This window comes from Acinonyx jubatus, chromosome B3, assembly GCF_027475565.1.
Source record: "Acinonyx jubatus isolate Ajub_Pintada_27869175 chromosome B3, VMU_Ajub_asm_v1.0, whole genome shotgun sequence".
In the NCBI taxonomy this organism is placed as follows: Eukaryota; Metazoa; Chordata; class Mammalia; order Carnivora; family Felidae; genus Acinonyx; species Acinonyx jubatus.
The window spans coordinates 94,191,802-94,212,053 of record NC_069386.1 but is presented as its reverse complement, the minus strand read 5'-3'; the positions used below and the strand labels follow the sequence as shown (position 1 = coordinate 94,212,053).

Here is a 20,252-nt window from a genome sequence, read left to right as displayed (position 1 = left end):
ATTCTATACAATGAGAATATAAACCAGAAATTTAACATTTCACATAACATTATCTAATAGGAAATTTATATCAAATTTCTCCCAAATACAACATTTATATATTTTTAAAAATATATTTATTATTTTTTTAATTTGAGAGAAATAGAGAAAGTGGCCATGAGTAGGGGAGGGACAGAGGGGAAGGGAGACAGAGAATCCCAAGCAGGCTCCACTCTGTCAGTGCAGAGCCTGACATGGGCTCAATCTCAAGAACCATGAGACCATGACCTGAGTAGAAATGGAGAGCTGGGTGCCCAAATGACTGAGCCACCCAGGTACCTCAGTCCTTTATATGTTTTATTACAATGATTTAATCAAGATTCATGCAGGACATTCATTTTTAATGTATAAGTTGTTTATTTGATTTAGAAGTGTCCAAAACATTTTTGTATATCTAAGACAGTGATGACATTGACATTTTTAAAGGGTTTAATCCAGGTATTTTTATAGTGTCCCACAGTCAGGATTTTATTGATTCCTAATAATCTATTTCAAGTTAAATACTTCAGCAACAATGCCATATAGGTGATGTTTTGAACTTCATATTACTTTCCACCTAGAGATACACAATGCCGGTTTGTCCCATTTTGATGATGCTAAATTGGATCATTTGGTTTAGGTAGTGTGCACCAAAATTTTTGGTTTGTTTTTGACCCATAGGTAATAGTTGAGATCATGTGAATGTACTTGGTCCTTACAGCTTTCATCTATGGCTTAAGGATCTGTTGATGGTCCTTAACCTGGTTTCTTAACAGTATCCATTATACACTGGTAAATATGAAATGGCAATTCTCTAATTTCTTCACTTACTGTATTATTCTGAAAAGATGACTCTCTTTAAGAATCGCAATGGATTCTTAATTATTTTCTTAAGTGCTAAAAATCCATTACTATCATTATTATTTTGGATACTTTACTTGTATATATCTAGCCATTAGGAGCCTTTTAAACCCTGAACTTTTGACATGCCCTTGTCAGTTTTTAAGCATGTCTTGCCTTCTCCACAAGATATTACAGACTCACCTTGTCCTTTCCCTATTTAAAACCCAGTTGAAGTCATTTTTCCAAAGAGTCCTGGTTCCTTCTAGTGGGAAATTGTATTTAGGAAGACATGGGCACTAGTTATGACTATGACTATTGTGGTAACTTTGCCTTTGAATTGTGAGGTTCTTCTGGTGAAATAACCTAGGATTTATATATATACATATATTATATATATATATATATATATATATATATATATATGTATATATTATATATACACACACACACATACACACAGTATGTATGAATATATAACATATGTATATACAATAGACATGTCTAATAAAATGGTTCAGAAAGCCTAGGATTATATATAGGGAGAGAACATATATTTAAGATTTCTACTTGTTACCTTTATATTTCTGCTTTTTATAATACTCAGTTTCTCCTTTCCTTACTTTGGCTTCTACAATTTGGGTTGCCACATTGAAATGATAGCCTTTGGCACCACCTATTTCCTAGTTATGTTATTTTATATTTTTAAGAAAATATACTATTCACATACTATTTTTTGCCCTGGTTCCCATCTCAGTGCTAGTCTTAGATCTCCAACTGAATATATTTAATCCTTAGTAACAGTCCCTCTGCTGAAATTTCCCCAATTCTGTCTTGGTTGGATAAAGCTTATTCCTATATTTTATAAGCTTCAGAAAAGCTTCAAGAATATAGTATTCTCTGAGTTATCATATACTAAATTTTTTTTCTTTAGTCTCAGATAAAGCCCAACTTTATATAAATTTACATGCATTTAATTTTAGCCACATAGATGATGGACATGATAGCAATTCATATGCATGGAGCATACACACAAGCACAGACTCACCTTGTCCTGAGAATTTGGTCCCTAAGTACAGATTGTGTATGTATTTTCATTTTATCCCCCACTCCAGACATTCCCTGGTTTATGTGTATGCCTGCAAGGCAACATACAAGTACAGACCAGAAGACAAAAGAAATAACAGTTCCTCAAGTTAAAGCTCAGTCAGAGGGCAATGGAAGCAGAAGAAAATATTTCAGATTCTCTTGCTTCAGACAGACATCTATCTCTGGGAGGCATGCTGAATACCCCTTAGGGAAGTGTGGTGAGCCAGGCTACCACTGCTCTTGGAATTATCTCAATAATGCACTTAAGTGCTTATCTTGATTCTATTTTCAGGAAAACTCAAAATACAAGAGGTGGTACAAGAAATTATTCTAGAAAGTAACCTCTACGATGGGGTTCTAGAAATGCATTACTCATCAATCATGTGAAAGTAAGTACTGCCTTGTTTGTGGTAAAAATGCCTAGTGTGTTATTAAAGGTGAAAAGAAGTGAAAGATCTATACTCTGAAAACTGTAATACATTGATGAAAAAACTAAAGATAATACAAATAAATGGAAAGATATTCCATGTTCATTGATTGGAAGACCAATACTGTTAAAATGTCCATACTACCCAAAGCAATCTACAGATTTAATGCAATCCCTATCAAAATACCAGCAACATTTTTCACAGAACTAGAAAAAATAATACTAACATTTGTATGGAACCACCAAAGATGTCAAATAGCCAAGGCAATCTTGAAAAAAGGAGAAAAAAACTGGAGGTATCACAATCTCATGTGTCAAGATATACTACAAAGCTATAGTAATCAAAACAGTCTAGTACTGGCACAAAATAGACACATCGATCAGTGGAACAGAATACAGAGCCCAGAAATAAATCCACACCTACATGATCAATTAATCTATAACAAAGGAGTCAAAAATTTGCAATGGGAAAAAGACAGTCTCTTCAACAAATGATGTTGGAAAAACTGGACAGCTTCATGCAAAAGAATGAAACCGGGTCAATTTCTTACACTATACTCAAAAATAAATTCAAAATGGATTAAAGACCTAAATGTGAGACCTGAAACCATAAAAATCATAGATGAGAGCACAGGCAGTAACTTCTCTGACATTGGTAGTAGCAATTTTTAAGATGTCTCCTAAGGCAACTGACACAAAAACAAAACAAACTATTGGGATTACATTAAATAAAGAGTTTTTACACATGGAAGGAAACCATTAACAAAACAAAGGCAATCTACTGAATGGGAGAACATATTTCCAATGATATATCCAATAAGGGGTTAATATACAAAACATATGAAGAATTTACACAACTCAACATCAAAAAATCAAATAATCCAATTTAAAAATGGCCAGAGGACATGAATAGACATTTTTTCCAAAGAAGACATACAGATGGTCAACAGACATGAAAAGATGCTCAACATCAGTAATCATCAGGAAAATGCAAATCAAAACCACAATGAGATACCAGATGTCAGAATGGCTAGAATCAAAAAGACAAGAAACAACAAGTATTGGCAAGGTGTGGAGAAAAAGGAATCCTTGTGCACTGCTAATGGGAAATGTAAATTCATCCAGCTATTATGGAAAACAGTATGGAAGTTTCTCAAAAAATTAAAAATAAAATCATCATATGATCCAGTAATTCCTCTACTGTGTATTTACCCAATTAAAACACTAATTTGAACAGAAATATGCACCCCTATGTTTATTGCAACATTATTTACAATACCCAAAATATGGAAGCAACTCAAGTGTCTGTCCATAGATGAATGAATAAAGAATAAGTGGTATGCATATACAATGGAATATTGCTCAACCATAAAAAATAATGAAATCTTGCCATTTGCAACAACATGGACAGATGTACAAGCTATAATACTGAATGAAGTCAGTGAGACAGAGAAAGATAAATGCTATATTATTTAATTCATATGGGGAATTTAAGAAACAAAACAAATTGACACAAAAAACAATAACAACAAAAACAGACTCTAAATACAGACAACAAATTTATGGTTACCACAGGAGAGGTGGTTGGGAGGGTGAGTGAAATAGATGATAAGGAATAAGAGTACACTTACTGTGATGAACACTGAGTAATGTATCGAATTGTTGAATCCGTATATTGTACACCCAGAGCTAATATCATGCTGTATGTTAATTACATTTCAATAAAAAAGGGGGGATCTTAAAGCCTCAAGGTAGCGAATATGTTAGAATCAGGTTTTTGTTTGTTTCTTTGTTTTTCAGACCAAAGAATCCACCAGATACTAGGAGGTCTCAGAGGACACACTTTTTATTAAATCAATAATGAATGAATGAATGTGGCAGTATATTTGAGAAGCTCTGTGGTGGCTGTATCTTCTAACCCAGAATGAGATGATACCTTGTAGCTGATCTCATTTGTTCAATGTGAGTCACAGAATTGTGGATAAGGAAAATGAAGTAACTTAAATTATTTAGTATGTCAGAGGCAAGGTGAGTATAATTGCTACCACTGGAGCAAGGCTGAAATGGAAACCTAAGATCCATTAATAAGCATGGTACAAGATGAGTGGATAATCAACAAGATTAAGTTTAATTGAAGAATTAGCAAAAAACAAAAACTAGTAAATGGAAGTTCCATCTAGTTTCCAACTTTTGGTCGGTTCTGAGTCAGAGCACATGAATTAAAAGGGAGGTTGACTTCCCTTGAAAAAGAACCCTAAAACACCACCACAAGTATTCTCCCAAATGTCTTGTTGACATTTATTAAACTAACTGTATATACCAGGACAAAGAGAATACCCAAATCTTTTGAAGGTCTTTGCATACAATGTATGCAAAAGTGATTCCACTCCACCATATGAACCACTATGGTTGCCACCAAATTAGATTGGTGAAGTATGAGTAATAAATCACTATTGCCAAGATTTGCCTGACAGATAATCCAATGAATCTGTAGACCCATGAACCAGATCCAAGCAACCAGAGAGTCTTTACTCCCTCCCCCGTCTTTGGAATGTGTTCCACTTTCCTTCCCTGCTCCTAGAAGCTGCCTCAAGAGCATAGCATTTAGATCATGGTATGATGTCAAGACCCTCTAGAAAGTATATGTGACTGAATCCAGTTAAGGCCCTCACATAAACTTTTAAAATTTGGCAGGCACGTCAGAGACCAACTTGTCTTGTGACTGCCCAAGACAAACTTTGTATAAGTTCCCTCGTTTATGAAACCTGCCAATCTGAACTTCTCTGCCTCTTTCTTCAGTTCCTCCTTGCCCTCTGCATAAAGGAGCTGGGTTCAGATTACACCCAGGAAAATCCCAGGGTTTCAAAGCAATGAAAGAGTGGTTCCTCATCTACCTAGGCCACCAATGGTAACAAAAAGAACAGTTTCCACATCTGTCATATTTTAGGTAGATTAAACCAACTTTGGACATCTCACCAAAATGGAAGAATAATGGAACATGTATATATTCACATCACTTATCTGGTTCATTGCCAGCATTCAATACATGGTTTGGATTCCAAATGAATAACTGAAAAATTGAATAATATCAAAAATACAAAATGAAATTATGAAAGAGATGCAACATTGTAAATATGTAAAGAAAAATAAAATTAACCAATGACTGTTTTGGATTAGAAGCCGTCTGCTTTTTAGCATCTATTAAAATTTCATACTACAATGAAAGTAAGTAGAGCCCAAAGGAAGTTGTAACACACAGTATAAATTAAGAAATTTGTCTCCATGTTCAACATGGAGCCTTCTGTTCAACCAGAAACTATCATTCATTAAATAGTGAAGTACATCATGCTGCACGGGAAAGGTAGTGTTATTCATGAAGGATTCCCAAACCAAGTGAACTGTCATTTTACACATTACTTTGTTAGTAAGGAAGTCCATTTATATTATCTGCTTGACTAAATTAGGCCAGATGCTTAGAGAGTGAGTTTGGTACATATCCAGAATCATAAGATAATCATCCGAGCCCCAAACAAAGAATAACAACTGTTTGCCAAAGAGTAACATCTGGGGTGTCTCACAGCACAATCCCCATAACAGTGAAAATGGGTACAACGTCCAATTTTCATCTGTTATATGTGCTAATTCTGCAAATACATGTGGCCTCATTTGCTACTTCAAATAAAAGTACCAGAGCATCTGTTCAGGTAAATCCCATATCCAAGGACGTTAACTGTGCTCCTTAGAGCCAGATTTTATGCTGTTTAAATAAATATTATTTGTGCTTTAGAGAGTCTTTTATCAGCAGGATTTGAAAATTTTGCTTTCCTAAAAAATTCTTCTTAATAATTGTTTCCTGTAGAATTATCCAATACTGACAACAGAAGGTCTGTTCAAAGTAATATTCTGATTATCTTAAAATAAATAACTTTTTAAAACATTTTCCATGTGAATAAAGACAATTTGGATAACTTCAACTCCTTTCCATATTTCCTAATTGCTTGTTCTTTTTATTCCTTCCTGAGGCTTCTTTAGCTCTCAGGTCCCTTCTTTCACTAAAACCATACCAACTCTTGACTCCTCTTTCCCAACAGACCATGTCAGAAACTATGTCTTAAGACTAACAAGATATATTGAAGCTATTCAATTAATACTTAAACATGATTTTATATTTGCTTGTTTTTATCATCATAAATCATCCATAGTACTGTGATTAAAACTATCCCTCCAATAGCTCAACTTCTCAATTACGGGGCCTCCTCACTACCCATGATGTCATCTCCACTGCCTCTTAACTACCATTCAATAGCTAGTATCCTAACTATATCACCTCCACCTTGGTTAAGGAGTTTCCTAGGACTCTTTGAAAAAAAAAATTTAGTTATAGCTCAGCTCATTTTCTGTTTTGTCAGACCGAGCCACAAATACTCCTCAAATTTGAGACAATTTTATAGCCATTTTTAAATGAAACACAGAATCACAAAAGCATAAATAGAGATAATTTACTGAGTACTTAATTTAAGCCAAGCTTTGTATAATAAGTGCGGAAATGCAGTGTTTGTATACAGTATTTTTGTTTTGTTTTTACTATTTTTTTTTACAGTGGGCAGTCAGAACAGAATACTGTTTTCTAAATTTACTTAGATCACATCCTTTCCTCCCCATTCACTTCAGTGTTATGTGATTCCTTTGTAATGCAGTTAAGATTCATTTGTCGCAGCCTGGTATTTTTATTGTGTGTTGTTGTTTGCATATACTAAAAATTACTTTGTGGTGTGTAGTTCTTTGGGCTTTGACCAATGGATACAATCCTTTATCACTACCATATTCACTTTGACAATTATTTCATCATAAAGACTGTGTCTTTATAAACAATTCTACCCCCATTCATAAAGTTTCTCCAGTGTTGTAAAGACACGTTATCACTGTCTTTTTGCTTGTATTATTTCTCATGAGAAATATCCCCTCATCTGCACCTTAGTTTCTCTGTACACAATGTCTTTTTTTTCTGTATGCCCTAAGATTTTTTTCATCACTGCTTTTGATTATGACATGAGTTGGTAGAGTTTTCTTCCTATTTCTTGTGCTTGGGGTTTATTGAGGTTCTTGGATACATGGGTTTATAATTTCCATCATGTTTGTGAAATCACTGACCATTATTTATTCAGTTTTGTTCTGTCCTTCCTATCCCTCCCCACTGAAAGTCTACAATCGCGTGTATAGCAGTCTACTTGAGGCCGTCCTACAAAGTAACTTCAAATTTTTTTTCCATCTGCACTTTATTTTGAATACTTTCTATTGATATATCCTCATGATCATTAATTTATTTACCTGTAATATCTGGTATGGCACTTATCCTATTCAGAGTTTTTTATTCTAAGATATTACAGATTTCATCTTGAGTAGTTTGATTTTGATCTTATAAAAATATCTTCCGTATCTCTAATTTTTAATTGTAGTTTTGGTAACTGTTTTTAATAACTTTTTCTGGTAAGTCAAACATCTGTATCACTCCTGATTCTTGATTGATTGATTTTTATCCTCATTTTGGATTGTCTTTTCCTGCCTCTTTGCATTCCTGGTAATCATTGAAGGGTTCCTAACATTGTAGATTTTATTTTGTTACACACTGGATAATTTTTTAGTCCTAAAATCCTTCTTGAGCTCTGCTCTGAGATGCAATTAAGTTACTTGGAAATGGTTTGTTCCTTCATGTCATGCTTTTATGATTTGCCATGTGGGTCTCAGCAGTGCTCACTCTACAGCTTATTATAACCCACATCTGGTGCAAGACCTTCTCTCAAACTCTGTTCAATATTCCATGATTTAATGATATTTACCAGTTTAGCTGGTAGAAAAGGACACTGTCCGTAGCTTTGTTTGAACATCAGGTACTGTTCTCCTACTTTTTTAATTATTATTATTAGATAGTTATTTTCCTGACCTCAGGGATTTTCCTCACATGTATGTGCTAAATACTTGTTGAATACTTCAAGAGAACTCTATGCAGGTTTCCTGGATTGTCTCTCCATGGTGCTCTCTCCTCTCTGTTACTCTATCCTATAAACACTGGTATCCTTGATCTCTCCAGACTCCCAGCTCTATCTCCTCAACCTAAGGAATATGCTGGGCTTCACCTCGGTTTCCAGTCCTTGAGCTGTGGTCAGGAAAATTCTTTCAATTAAGTGAGCTAGGCAATGATAGGAATTACCTTATTTGTTTTCCATTTCCCTTTTCTTCATTGTTTAATGGCCAATGTTTTAAAAACAGATATTTATTTTTTTCTCTATTTTTTTTGCTGTTTTTTTGTTGCTGCTGTCGTTTTAGGCAGGGTAAATCCAGTTCTTCATATTCCATCTTGGTCAGAAGAGAAATTTTCTGGTGATACATGAGACAGAAGACAAAAAAAGGAATACATTTTTGCCTATAGGCAAGCTATTCTTGAATTTAATTTAATCTCTTACTATTCAGGTTATTCTGAATCTCTTGAGGTAAAATTCTAAGCCTTCTGCTATTTTTCTTGCATTAATGGATACAAGAGGCCATGGCTGTCACAAGAGGTTGGCCTCTTGAAGGAAGGAAGATCTTCTGATGCATAAACCATATCCCCAGATAATCACAGACTTACTGGCTAACCCTAAAGGACTAAAAAGAGAAAAAGTGTGGAATATTATTTCCACTTTCATCATATTTTTCATATGGAGGGCCCTCCATCAGTATAGAACTCCTTGCCATTCTCTCCAGTTCTGTCTTCTCCTCAAGGCTCAAAGGGTCATTATTTCATTGAAAAGTTTAGGTGCTGGGATTCAAACTTCTTTTCTCCTATTCTTTTCCTATCTAGCTTATCTTTGGAGCACACCCATACTCTTGAATCCCCAATGATGTAAACTTTAAAACGACATCTCTCTGTCTTATATTTTTCCTGAGTGTTCATTGCATGATTTATTATGCTAATCCTATGAGCAAATCTCCCTAAAGGAAAACCAACCAAACAACAAACCAAATTTTCTACATAATTCTCTACCTACATATTGCCTTATTTCACTTGATCTTCTTCCTCGACACACTTTAAAATTTTATTTAAATAGAGAAGCAATGTTCTGGACAGAAAGGCCTGTGAACAGGAAAATAGGGTGAAAAAAATTGGGAAAGGAACAGCTAAGTCTTTTTAAAACCATTTGCTTCCCTAGTGTCTATTGGTAGAGAATTTCAAAATCTTCTGAGCCACTGGGGCATAGTGACAAGAGGCAGTAGTTGGTAATAGGGAATTGACCAAATTTTAGAATAGAGTCACATTTTTAAAAATTGATTTTAATGCCCATTCTGAGATTTCTCCTCATTTCAAGAGCCTAGAGATGCTCAATGAGTATAGTAATTTTGTATAACAGGCAATAAGGAATTCCTACATCTATTCATGGATATCAAGAGAGCATTCAAAAATCTGAGTTAGGGAATACAGATGCAGACAATGTTTGGAAATACAAATAGGGATGGAGAGAAATAAAAGAGCAGTTTCCAAGACACCACGCTCATATTGAGAGATAAAAATTCAGTTGCCAGCAAGAATAAGGAAGAACACTGTGACCCTGGTGTTCACCAGACTTTTCATTTGCTCGCTCACTTCTCTTAGCCTCTCTGGCAATTAGAGCAGGGTCATGTAGCTAGTTATGGCCAGTGACACATGAGCAAAAGTGATTTGACACTTCCTAGCTAAGTAAGGTACTGAAAACCCTGTGCATGGTTCTCTAGGTTTATTTTTTCATGTCTACATGCCAGAGAAGGCTACTTATTCCAGTCACCTGTCTATAAGGTGGAGTGCTACTAACATCCTAGGGATCTGAGTGTTCTGAGGACCTATGCACCACCTCAGCCATGTGGAACCTGTAGTGTGGTAGTACAAACTTTGATAGTATTGAGCCACTGGTCTTTTTAATTTGTTTTTCATTTCCCCACAGCATAAATTAGTCTATATTGACTAATACAGGCACCAAACCTGGAAGGACAGAGGGTGCCAAACAGATGACAAGCAAGAAGTACACATTGGACAGAAGATGATGATAAAGGTAACAAAACTTGTGTTTAAGGACAAGGTTGAACTTAATATTTGCATCCCAGAATTCTAGATGCAAGCTTTAATATATTTCCCATCTAAATTTATATCATTTTAATCAAATAATTAAATTAAGGTTCAAGGGACCTAAACTATGAGGGTAGGAATATATGTATCCCAACTGAGTTTTCAGCAGAAGCTGATCGAGAAGAATATTGCACTACAATAACAATATATTAAACATCAGATATACATAAGCATAGGGAATATAGTCAATAATGTAATAATGTATGGCAACAGATGGTAGGTACACTTATTGTGGAGAATTGCATGATGTATAGAATTGTCAAATCATTATGTTGTACATGCTAAACCAATATACCATTGTATGTCAACTATATTTCAATAAAAAATCTAAACATGTTTTTAGAATGCTTGGTAGAAAAATGAGGATCCATTTTTGTGATGAATTTTTGAATAAGGTTGACTTTACTGAAACTTTAATGTGCATACCCTTCTTAAGATTACATTAAGATTAAATATTACTTCTGCTAACTGAACAATATCGGTTAGCTCACTTAAGCTAAACTAAACAATTCATGTCCATTTTCTTCTTGCAAGACGACCTGTGATGCTTCCAGCCCCAGCTGTCCCAAAAAACCCAGGGCGTAGCAATATTGTTATTCACTTTTTCTTAACCTGTAGTATCATAGGATACTAACCTTGTCTGTTTTCATTTCTCTTTGAGGAAAAAAAAATGGGTTGAGTACTGGAATCTTAATGAGCTCAAATCTTTTGATTAAAAGTAGCTTACGAGTTACATTTTTATAACCTTTAAGCAATATTTAAAGTTCTCTTTCAGATTTATTAATTATTAAATTAACCATTAATCTGAAGAAAATAATGTATGGATAAATAGAACTCTTTGTAATAATGAATCTCACAAAGTAGGCAGTGAGAAGACATTAAGCCTCTTAATTGCCTTAAAGAATATAGTTGTTACTACATAGGAGAGTTAACTACCCCAGGATTAAAATAGTTAAAAGAAATAAAGCTTTCTGAATATATGTTTCCTATCACTGTAAATACACAGTGATACACAAGGGAAAATGAAGATTCAAATGTTTGATCTTCTCCGTCCCCATCTGCACCTGGTATTCTCATCCTTTCCTAACTTCTACTTAAATAGTTACCTAAAAGAACCTTACATGAGTACAGGAAACTAGTTGACACCATAGCATCTGACTTTCACTTTCTTTCTTCCAACTCTGGTTCACTGACATGAAATCTGTTTTCTGTTAGTAACAAAGGAGTACTATTTGAGATACAGCTGCGGTAGACCTATAGGCTGAGATGTGTCTCCAGGACCAGAGGCACAGGCCAAGGACACCATTGTCAATGCCAGGATCATGCTTTCCACTGCCATTATGACCAGTATAACTGACAACACTACTAAACACACACCTGCATACTAATTGCTTTTTTTAATATCATGTGCAGTTGTGGATAAGAACTTTAGTTCATTCCATAAATGTTTTAACGTGTTTCTGCATTCCTATTGTGAAATCCTTGCTATAGCACACAATTATGGGCTTCTTGAATAAAGAGAACAAATAATTTAAATGATAGGTACTAATAAGGTTGGATCCAAATACTGTTTCCTGCCAGTCTGCCTTGATCCCAGGTTATACACCTCAACTCTTTCTTCCCTTGTAATCAGTTCTTTTCCAGAGAGTCACTATTTCCTTCCTACACATAGAACTGTATAAATCTACATTATTAGCCTACATAATGTATCAGACTTCCCTCTGGTTTTAATGACCACAGTTTAGGAACAAATTCAGTAAAAGTTTCCATATAACCTAAAATTTGTGTATATTAAACAAAAATGTTATATCTTACAGCTTGTATTTTTTCACTGTTTAAAATTTTAAATACAAATAAAATCTCTAAGTGATTGTATTGAGTGATAGAACTGGCATATCAGTTTCTTTCTCTGTCTTAAAAGTTATTTTTTTAATTCCAAAACTACTAATTAAAGTCAGTGAAATGTAGCAGTACAGGAGTTGGAGATATAAAATGTATTAGAATCAAACTGGAACAATTCCAAATGTGCTCTGGAAATGAATGCAGAGAGCTGAATCTGTGCATGCCAGCAACTGAATATATGTATAACTACGAATTCTCCATATTACTTTTCACATAGGATACAATGTTTCTTAGTGAAAGTAAGTATGAAAAAATAGAATAAAGTATAAGACCATAATAAAGTGATAATAAATTAACTGATAATTTAACAAGCTACTTTGATATTGTATATATGCCACTAAAGTTCAATAGTAACTATAGGCAATTGTCTTTATAATTTGAATAAAAATTATTTTTTTCAGGGAGAAGTATCTTCTCATGGATGTTATTTAGAATCTCCAGTTCATGGTCATAAGATAAAGCAAAGTGACTTATAGATGATTTGACTATTTAAAAATTCTCCACAGACAAGGGACCACCTCTTTGCACCAGGATATGCTACTTTGACTGCTTTGTTCTTGGCATAAAACTGACTTTTATGAGGTAAGAAAAAAGAATGCAGTGCTGCTGTTGGCTGTACAACAATGAAACTTCTGAAAACAGCATAGATGCCAATGAAATCATAAATGTGTTTATATTGAAACTCAACTGAAGTGCATATAAGCACCAACAGTTTGAATTCTGAAGCTCCATAAATTGCATTTTTCTGCCAATTTGTAGTATTATAACTAGGAAAATTGGACAATTGAATTATCCATGCAGGAATGCCTCATATGATTTTGCTGACTATAGACTTTAGAAGGATGTCCAGCTGATGGCCCATGAGGGATGAAATCTAGCCCAAATTCTGTTTGGCAAGCTATGAGCTCATGCATACGACTGCATCTGCCCAGAGAAAGTAGCACATTTTATTAATTAGCATAAAGACATCTGTTTTCTTAAGGTGTATCCCATGGTGTTCCATTTACCCAGAGGGAGTACCATTTTCTGCTTTGTACAAGCATTCCCTTTATTGAATATTTGTAACTAAGAGAGTTAACTTCCACTTTTCTCAAGAACAATTTCTTAAAAAGTCTAGTATTTTATTAAAATTTTATTTCAACATTTTTATTCCTATATAAATCATATACATATATAGATAAAGAATCAAATAATACAGAAGGTCTTTTCCCGATCCCTACAATTCTAGAGAATTTAAATCATGGTGTTTTTTGACACTTCTAATAAGTAACATGATATCAATAATTTTTTTTCATATTTGTTACTACTCACTATAAAATAGAAATGACTTCCTAACACATTACTATTTGGATATTTTTGTACATTTCTTTTGCTGCCTCTTGAGTATCTGAACTTCTTCTCCCTATTAAGTGAGAGACATCTAGCCAACATAGAGAAGATGAGAATTTGTTGCAGAAAAAATAACAAAACGAAAAAATAAAGTAAAAATCAGCTTCCTTTCTGCCAAAAGGATTATCTAAAAAGACTTTAATCTTGGGAGCCATGCAATTGTCCTTAAAAATATTCTAAATTTATTTAACCTCTTTCTTTTTTTAAAAGAAGTATTTATTTATTTTGAGAGAGAAGGTGCAAGCAGGAGAGAGGCAGAGAGAATGGGAGAGAGAATCCCAAGCAGGCTCCACACTGCCATCTTGGAGCCTAATGTAGGGCTCGAACTCAGAGACCTGAGCCAAAAATCAAGAGTCTGATGCTTAACTGACTGAGCCACCCAGGCACCCTTATTTAACCTTTCTTGTTCTCCCTTTGCTTTAACATGACAACATAAAGTTCTCCAAATGAATATAAAAAATATGCCTGTTTATCATAAGGGCTCAACAGTAAGGGTGAAGGCAGAAAAAAAAAGGAACAAATGACATTTGGGAAATCTCCCCTTTGGATTCTGGGAATTAAAGGAAGGGGACATTGAGGAGTTGGCAAGACAGCAAGGCTGTCAAACAACTATGCTTCCTGGGAAGGAGTTATATTAGAAATATAGAGATACTTAGGACAGAATGGACTTTTTGCCTTGGTTCCTTAGTAAGGAGAATGGTCTCCCAAAGATGTCCCTACCCTAATCCCTGGAATCTGCAAAAATGTTACCTTACAAGGTAAAAGGGACTTTGTAGATGTGACTAAATTTTGAGATGGGGAGATTATCCTGGATTATCTTTGTAAATCCAATGTAATGATAAGGGTCCTTACAAGTGGAGGCAGAAAGAAGAGAGCAAGAAATGTAAAAATGTTATTCTGTTGGTTTTGAAGATGGATTAAGGATCCAAGAGCTAAATAATGCAGAGAATGCAAAAAAGATAACAAAATAGATTCTCCTTAGAGCCTCCAGAACAAATCTAAACCAGCTGACACCCTGATTTTAGTGAAGTGGAACACATTTCAGACATCTGACCGCTAGAATTTTAAGATAATAACTGTGTTGTTTTAAACCACTAAGTATGCAGCAATTTGTTACAGCAGCAACAGAATACCAACACAGATCTCTCCAGAACCCTGGCAAGTGACTGCAGGCCACTCTCCCACCATATTACCTTAACATTGCACAATCTTGTTTAGGCAGATGGAGTCTGAAGTTTGGCTTTCCAAGCCCCCTGCTAAATAGGGGCAGGTAATGAACCTGCCATAAGGACTCCAGAATCAAATAATCCACATGACAGCCTAGGCAGAGTATGCCAAGTTAGCTGGAAGCTTACATGATATAGCTGTGTTTCAGAGGCTTCAGCCAGAGGGACCCAAACTGAGGTCATATCAACCAAGAAGAACTCTGAACAAAGCTGACTCTACATTGAATCAGCCATGGAATCCTGCCAATGGCAGAACAACCATCAGAAGCTAGGTGGAGGCTCAGGAATAAAAACAATAGTTTTTGTTAAAAAAAAAAAGGTTTTATAAAACTATAATAAAAGCAATAGTTTAAGAAGACATTAAGATACATATTTTTCTGGGCATAGGAGTTGTGATGCAGATGTTGATGACAGAAGACAGGACTTAGATTGAATTCTCTCTCTCTCTACTCCTACCTCCCCTAATAGTTATACTGATACCCATATTCCTTCTTCTAATTACCTCTACTAGTTCAAGTAAGTTCAAACATTTCTTTGTTCTATAAACCACAAACGCTATCTTTTGACTCTACATTATTAGATAAGAACATTAGCATATTCCTCATTTCCTGCACTTCTCACATTTTCTTCATCTCCTGTATTGTCACCAATACCTTTACTTTCATATCTTCTTCTACTAAACATGGTTTTCTGAGACTGATTGTAAAAAAGTTAAAACTAATAACACTATATAGATAATTTTGACCCCATAAATAAGATTTTTAAGGTAGTGCCAAGTTAAAATATAAACATATTGCGTTTGAGTGTGACCCTAATTCTGAACTCCCATATTATTCAACAGAGAATATGCATTGCATCAAGTTCAAGTGAATTTCCATTTTCACCATCTATTAATTATCTTTATCATAAGTCTGGGCTGTTCTAAATTCTCATCCTGCAATTACATTTTAAAAGATGCTGTTTATGGTTTTAGAGCTTCTCTTATTGTGTTCTAGGTTGGATCCAAAGACTGTTCTTGGTTTAGTGTCTTATTTTGCTGGGAATAAATCCTCCAGTCAAATACTAATAAAGGTGCCTATAAGGTAAACTTAGTGAATATTACATGACTGAAAGTGCCTTTATTCTTCCTTTACATTTAATTGTTTCATTTTGGACTTGTAGGTAGAAAATTGTTTTCTTACTGATAGTTAAAGGCATCAATCCCTGTTCTCTAATGTCCAGAGCTATTGATGACACATCTGATGCTATTCTTACTCCAGTCCATTTGTGTTTAGTTTTTATTTGTTCATGATTTAGTTTACTTATTTTTAGTACTTTAAATTCCATTATAGACCCCTTCAGGTGTTCTCTTTAATGTTTGTTTAATTTTAATATCACAAGATGCACATTCATTACACAAGGCTCTGAGTTCACTCTTGATTTGAAGACATTTCTTTCAGATCCAGGCATTTCTCTTTTTGTAATGTCTTCAACAATTCTATTTTCTCAAGTTTTCCTGTACTCTTTTTTAGAATTTCAATTACTCTGATATTTCACCCCTTGGACTGATTCCTTGAATCTCTTCCCTTTCTTCTTTTCTGTTTCATCCATTTAAAAAAAAAAAAAAAACTTATCATGGGTTTTCTCACCTTCATGCTCCAATGTTTCCATTGATTTATTAACCAATATAAAATATAATCACAATGTAAAATACATCAAAATAAGAAATAATTCATAAATCATAAGGATATATGTTAATTGATTTCACAAAATAAATACACCTGGAAACTATCACTCTGGCCAGTGACTAGAATATATTTCCCAACCTAGAAGTCTTGATTGTGCCCCCTTCTAATCACTAACTACTCTTATGTAAATGATATTACAATTTTTAACCTCAAATATTACTTAGATCTGGTTCAGGAATTAATAAATTTGTGTCATATATTCTTTTCTATATGGTTTATTTTACTTAACATAATGTTTGTGAAATTAAACTATTTTTTAAGTGTAGCTGTAGTTTATTAATTTTCTGATAATAAACTATTTTGCCGAATACTGTGATCAGTGCATGATTGTGAAGAAAGTACCTGAGGCCAAGAAAAGAGCCATCAAAAACAGTCCTGGGGAAATATTTGCAAACAGGGCTATGAACAGTCCCTGTTCTTGATGTATACCATGGGACAGGCAAATTTCACATCAACAGTATCAAGAAGTTAAAATGAGCTATTTTTATAAAATATTAAATTAGAGCAAATATATTTAAAAGAAATAGGTTTCAATGAAGACAAATAATTATCAAAGAAACCACATCTGTAGACAAAAAGTCAAAATTCTCTTAACAGAAAACATCTGCTAGAATATGGGAAACAAAAATTTTCTTAAACCACCTTGTAGAAAGCAAATTGGGATCTCCACTTTGAATAATAACTTGACATCATCAAATAGATTTGAAAAAGCAAAAGGCTGAGTAATACTGCTCTTAGGTATAAATCTGAAAGGAACCTGGGGTCCTTTAAGATGATATGTCCTCATGACAACACAAATACGATTGAGGTCAATGCAGAATTGTTTATAATAGAGAAAAACGAGAAAAAGTCAAAGGTTTACATTAGAAAAATCAATTAATAAATTATTATTGAGTTAAACAACAAAATAATATATAAAAGTTAGATGTATATTTATCAACTTGGATGGATCTTAAAAATATTCTGCTAAATAAAATATAGAAAAAATTTCCTTTCTGTCCGTGGGCGCCACCGAGTAAGCTTCATGAAAAGTCTCCCCTCCCACCACCATCATGTCTAAGTCAGAGTCTCCCAAAGAGCCTGAACAGCTGCAGAAGTTTTAATCGGAGGTTTGAGTTTTGAAACAATTGATGAGAGTCTGAGGAGCCATTTTGAGCAGTGGGGAAGACTTACGGACTGTGTGGTAATGAGAGATCCAAACACCAAGCTCTCCAGAGACTTTGGGTTTGTCACCTATGCCACTGTGGAAGAGGTGGATGCAGCCACGAATGCAAGGCCACACAAGGTGGATGGAAGAGTTCTAGAACCAAAGACGGCTGTCTTGAAAGAAGATTCTCAAAGACCTGGTGCCCACTTAACTGTGAAAAAGATTTTTGTCGGTGGCATTAAAGAAGACACTGAAGAAAAAAAAAAAAAAAGAAGACACTGAAGAACATCATCTAAGAGATTATTTTGAACAGCATGGGAAAATTGAAGTGACTGAAATCATGACTGACCAAGGAAATGGCAAAAAGAGAGGCTTTGCTTTTGTAACATTTGATAACCATGACTCTGTAGACAAGATTGTCATTCAGAAATATCGTACTGTGAATGGCCACAACTGTGAAGTAAGGAAAGCTTTACCTAAACAAAAGATGGCTAGTGCTTCTTCCAGCCAAAGATGTTGAAGTGGTTCTGGGAACTTCAGTGGCGGTCGTGGAGGTGGTTTTGGCGGGAATGACAACTTTGGCCATGGAGGAAACTTCAGTGGGTGAGGTGACTTTGGTGGCAGTAAAGGTGGTGGTGAATATGGTGGCAGTGGGGATGGCTATAACGGATTTGGTAATGATGGAAGCAACTCTGGAGGTGGTAGAAGCTATAATTATTTTGGCAGTTACAACAATCAATCTTCAAATTCTGGACCTATGAAAGGAGGAAGTTTTGGAGGCAGAAGCTCTGGCCCCTATGGTGGTAGAGGCCAATACTTTGCCCAACCAGAAACCAAGGTGGCTATGGTGGTTCCAGCAGCAGCAGTAGCTATGCAGTGGCAGAAGATTTTAATTACTGCCAGGAAACAAAGCTTAGCAAGAGAGGAGAGCCAGAGAAGTGACAGGGAAGCTATAGGTTACAACAGATTTGTGAATTCAGCCAAGCACAGTGGTGACAGGGCCTAGCTGCTACAAAGCAGACTTGTTTTAGACAATACTCATGTGTACAGGCAAAAAACTCAAGGACTGTATTTGTGACTACTTGTATAACGGGTTATTTTAGTTTCTGTTCTGTGGAAAGTGTAAAGCATTCCAACAAAGAGTTTTAATGTAGATTTTTTTTTTTTTTGGCACCCATGCTGTTGATTGCTAAATGTAATAGATCATGACGCTGAATAAATGTGTCTTTAAAAAAAAAAAACAAGAAATTACATACAATTCATGGTACAATGGCTTTTAAGTAAATTAAATAAACACACACAGCTATTATATTTTCATGGACTCGTTTATATGAAGTTAAATTTAGAAAGGACTGAAAAAATATAGCAAATATATAATAGCAATTTCCCGTTCAGAAAAGGGTAAGTGAATTCTTGGGGAGGGAGGGCAGGTAAAAATTAGCTCCTCGACTTTACCTGTGACGTTTCATTTTTTTCACATAAAAAAAATTAAAGAAATAATTATAAAGAAAACTGGAAAACTGTTACTATTTGTTAATCATGTTTGAGTACATAAATTTATTTCAGACTCATCTATTTATTTGTAGCTTATCTATTACCAAAATTCTAGAACTTAAAAGTTTTTTAAATTAAAAATTAATGATGTTAAAAGTCCTTTGGATTTTCTTATCTATTTCATTATTTATATTTTTAATCATTCCAACCACATAGACCCAACCTTAAAATGTAAGAATGAGACATTTGTTTGAATTATGAAGTAGTCATGCAAAGGTAAATAACTTTTAAATGATATTGCAATGAATCACTTAATAATACTGAAAGTCACCCCTTCAAAGCTTAATTAGCAGCAAGGGCACTGAGAATTTTTGTCTACTCTTTGTTGAAATTATTGACAACTAATCTAGAAGAGAGATGTGTAGTAAGTAGGCAATGGAAGGTAGATGATAGAGGACTGAATCAAAAGGAAGTTATATAGTGATTTCCACATCTTTGCAGGAATGGAAAATCTGTCCTTGAGTTTGTCATGACTGTGTCCCTTCTCACTGCCTGGATAGGTTATACGTTTGTGTTTTCTAAAGCTTTTGATGGACTTTCCAGTTCTATTGTTGGAGATCACTAGAAGAATGAGCTTAAAAGGAAGAGATAAGTACCCTGAAGATGGACTAAAACCAAATGCTATCCAGTTTAGAATTGTTCTAACACAATGCTCCATCATGAAGATAGAAGAAAGCTTGTCTATGGCCCAAGAAATGTCAAGATTAGCGGGGAATATTATGGGTTGCTCTAAAATAATGTATCAGAGCAGCGGCGCCTGGTTGGCTCAGTCTGTTAAGCATCCTACTTCAGCACAGGT

General features: G+C 34.7%; 1 pseudogene; it reads left to right on the top strand.

Annotated features, from left to right (window-relative positions):
- Window positions 1-17,804: 17,804 nt before the first annotated feature.
- LOC106985087 (heterogeneous nuclear ribonucleoprotein A1-like) lies at window positions 17,805-18,841 on the top strand (annotated as a pseudogene).
- Window positions 18,842-20,252: the final 1,411 nt, after the last annotated feature.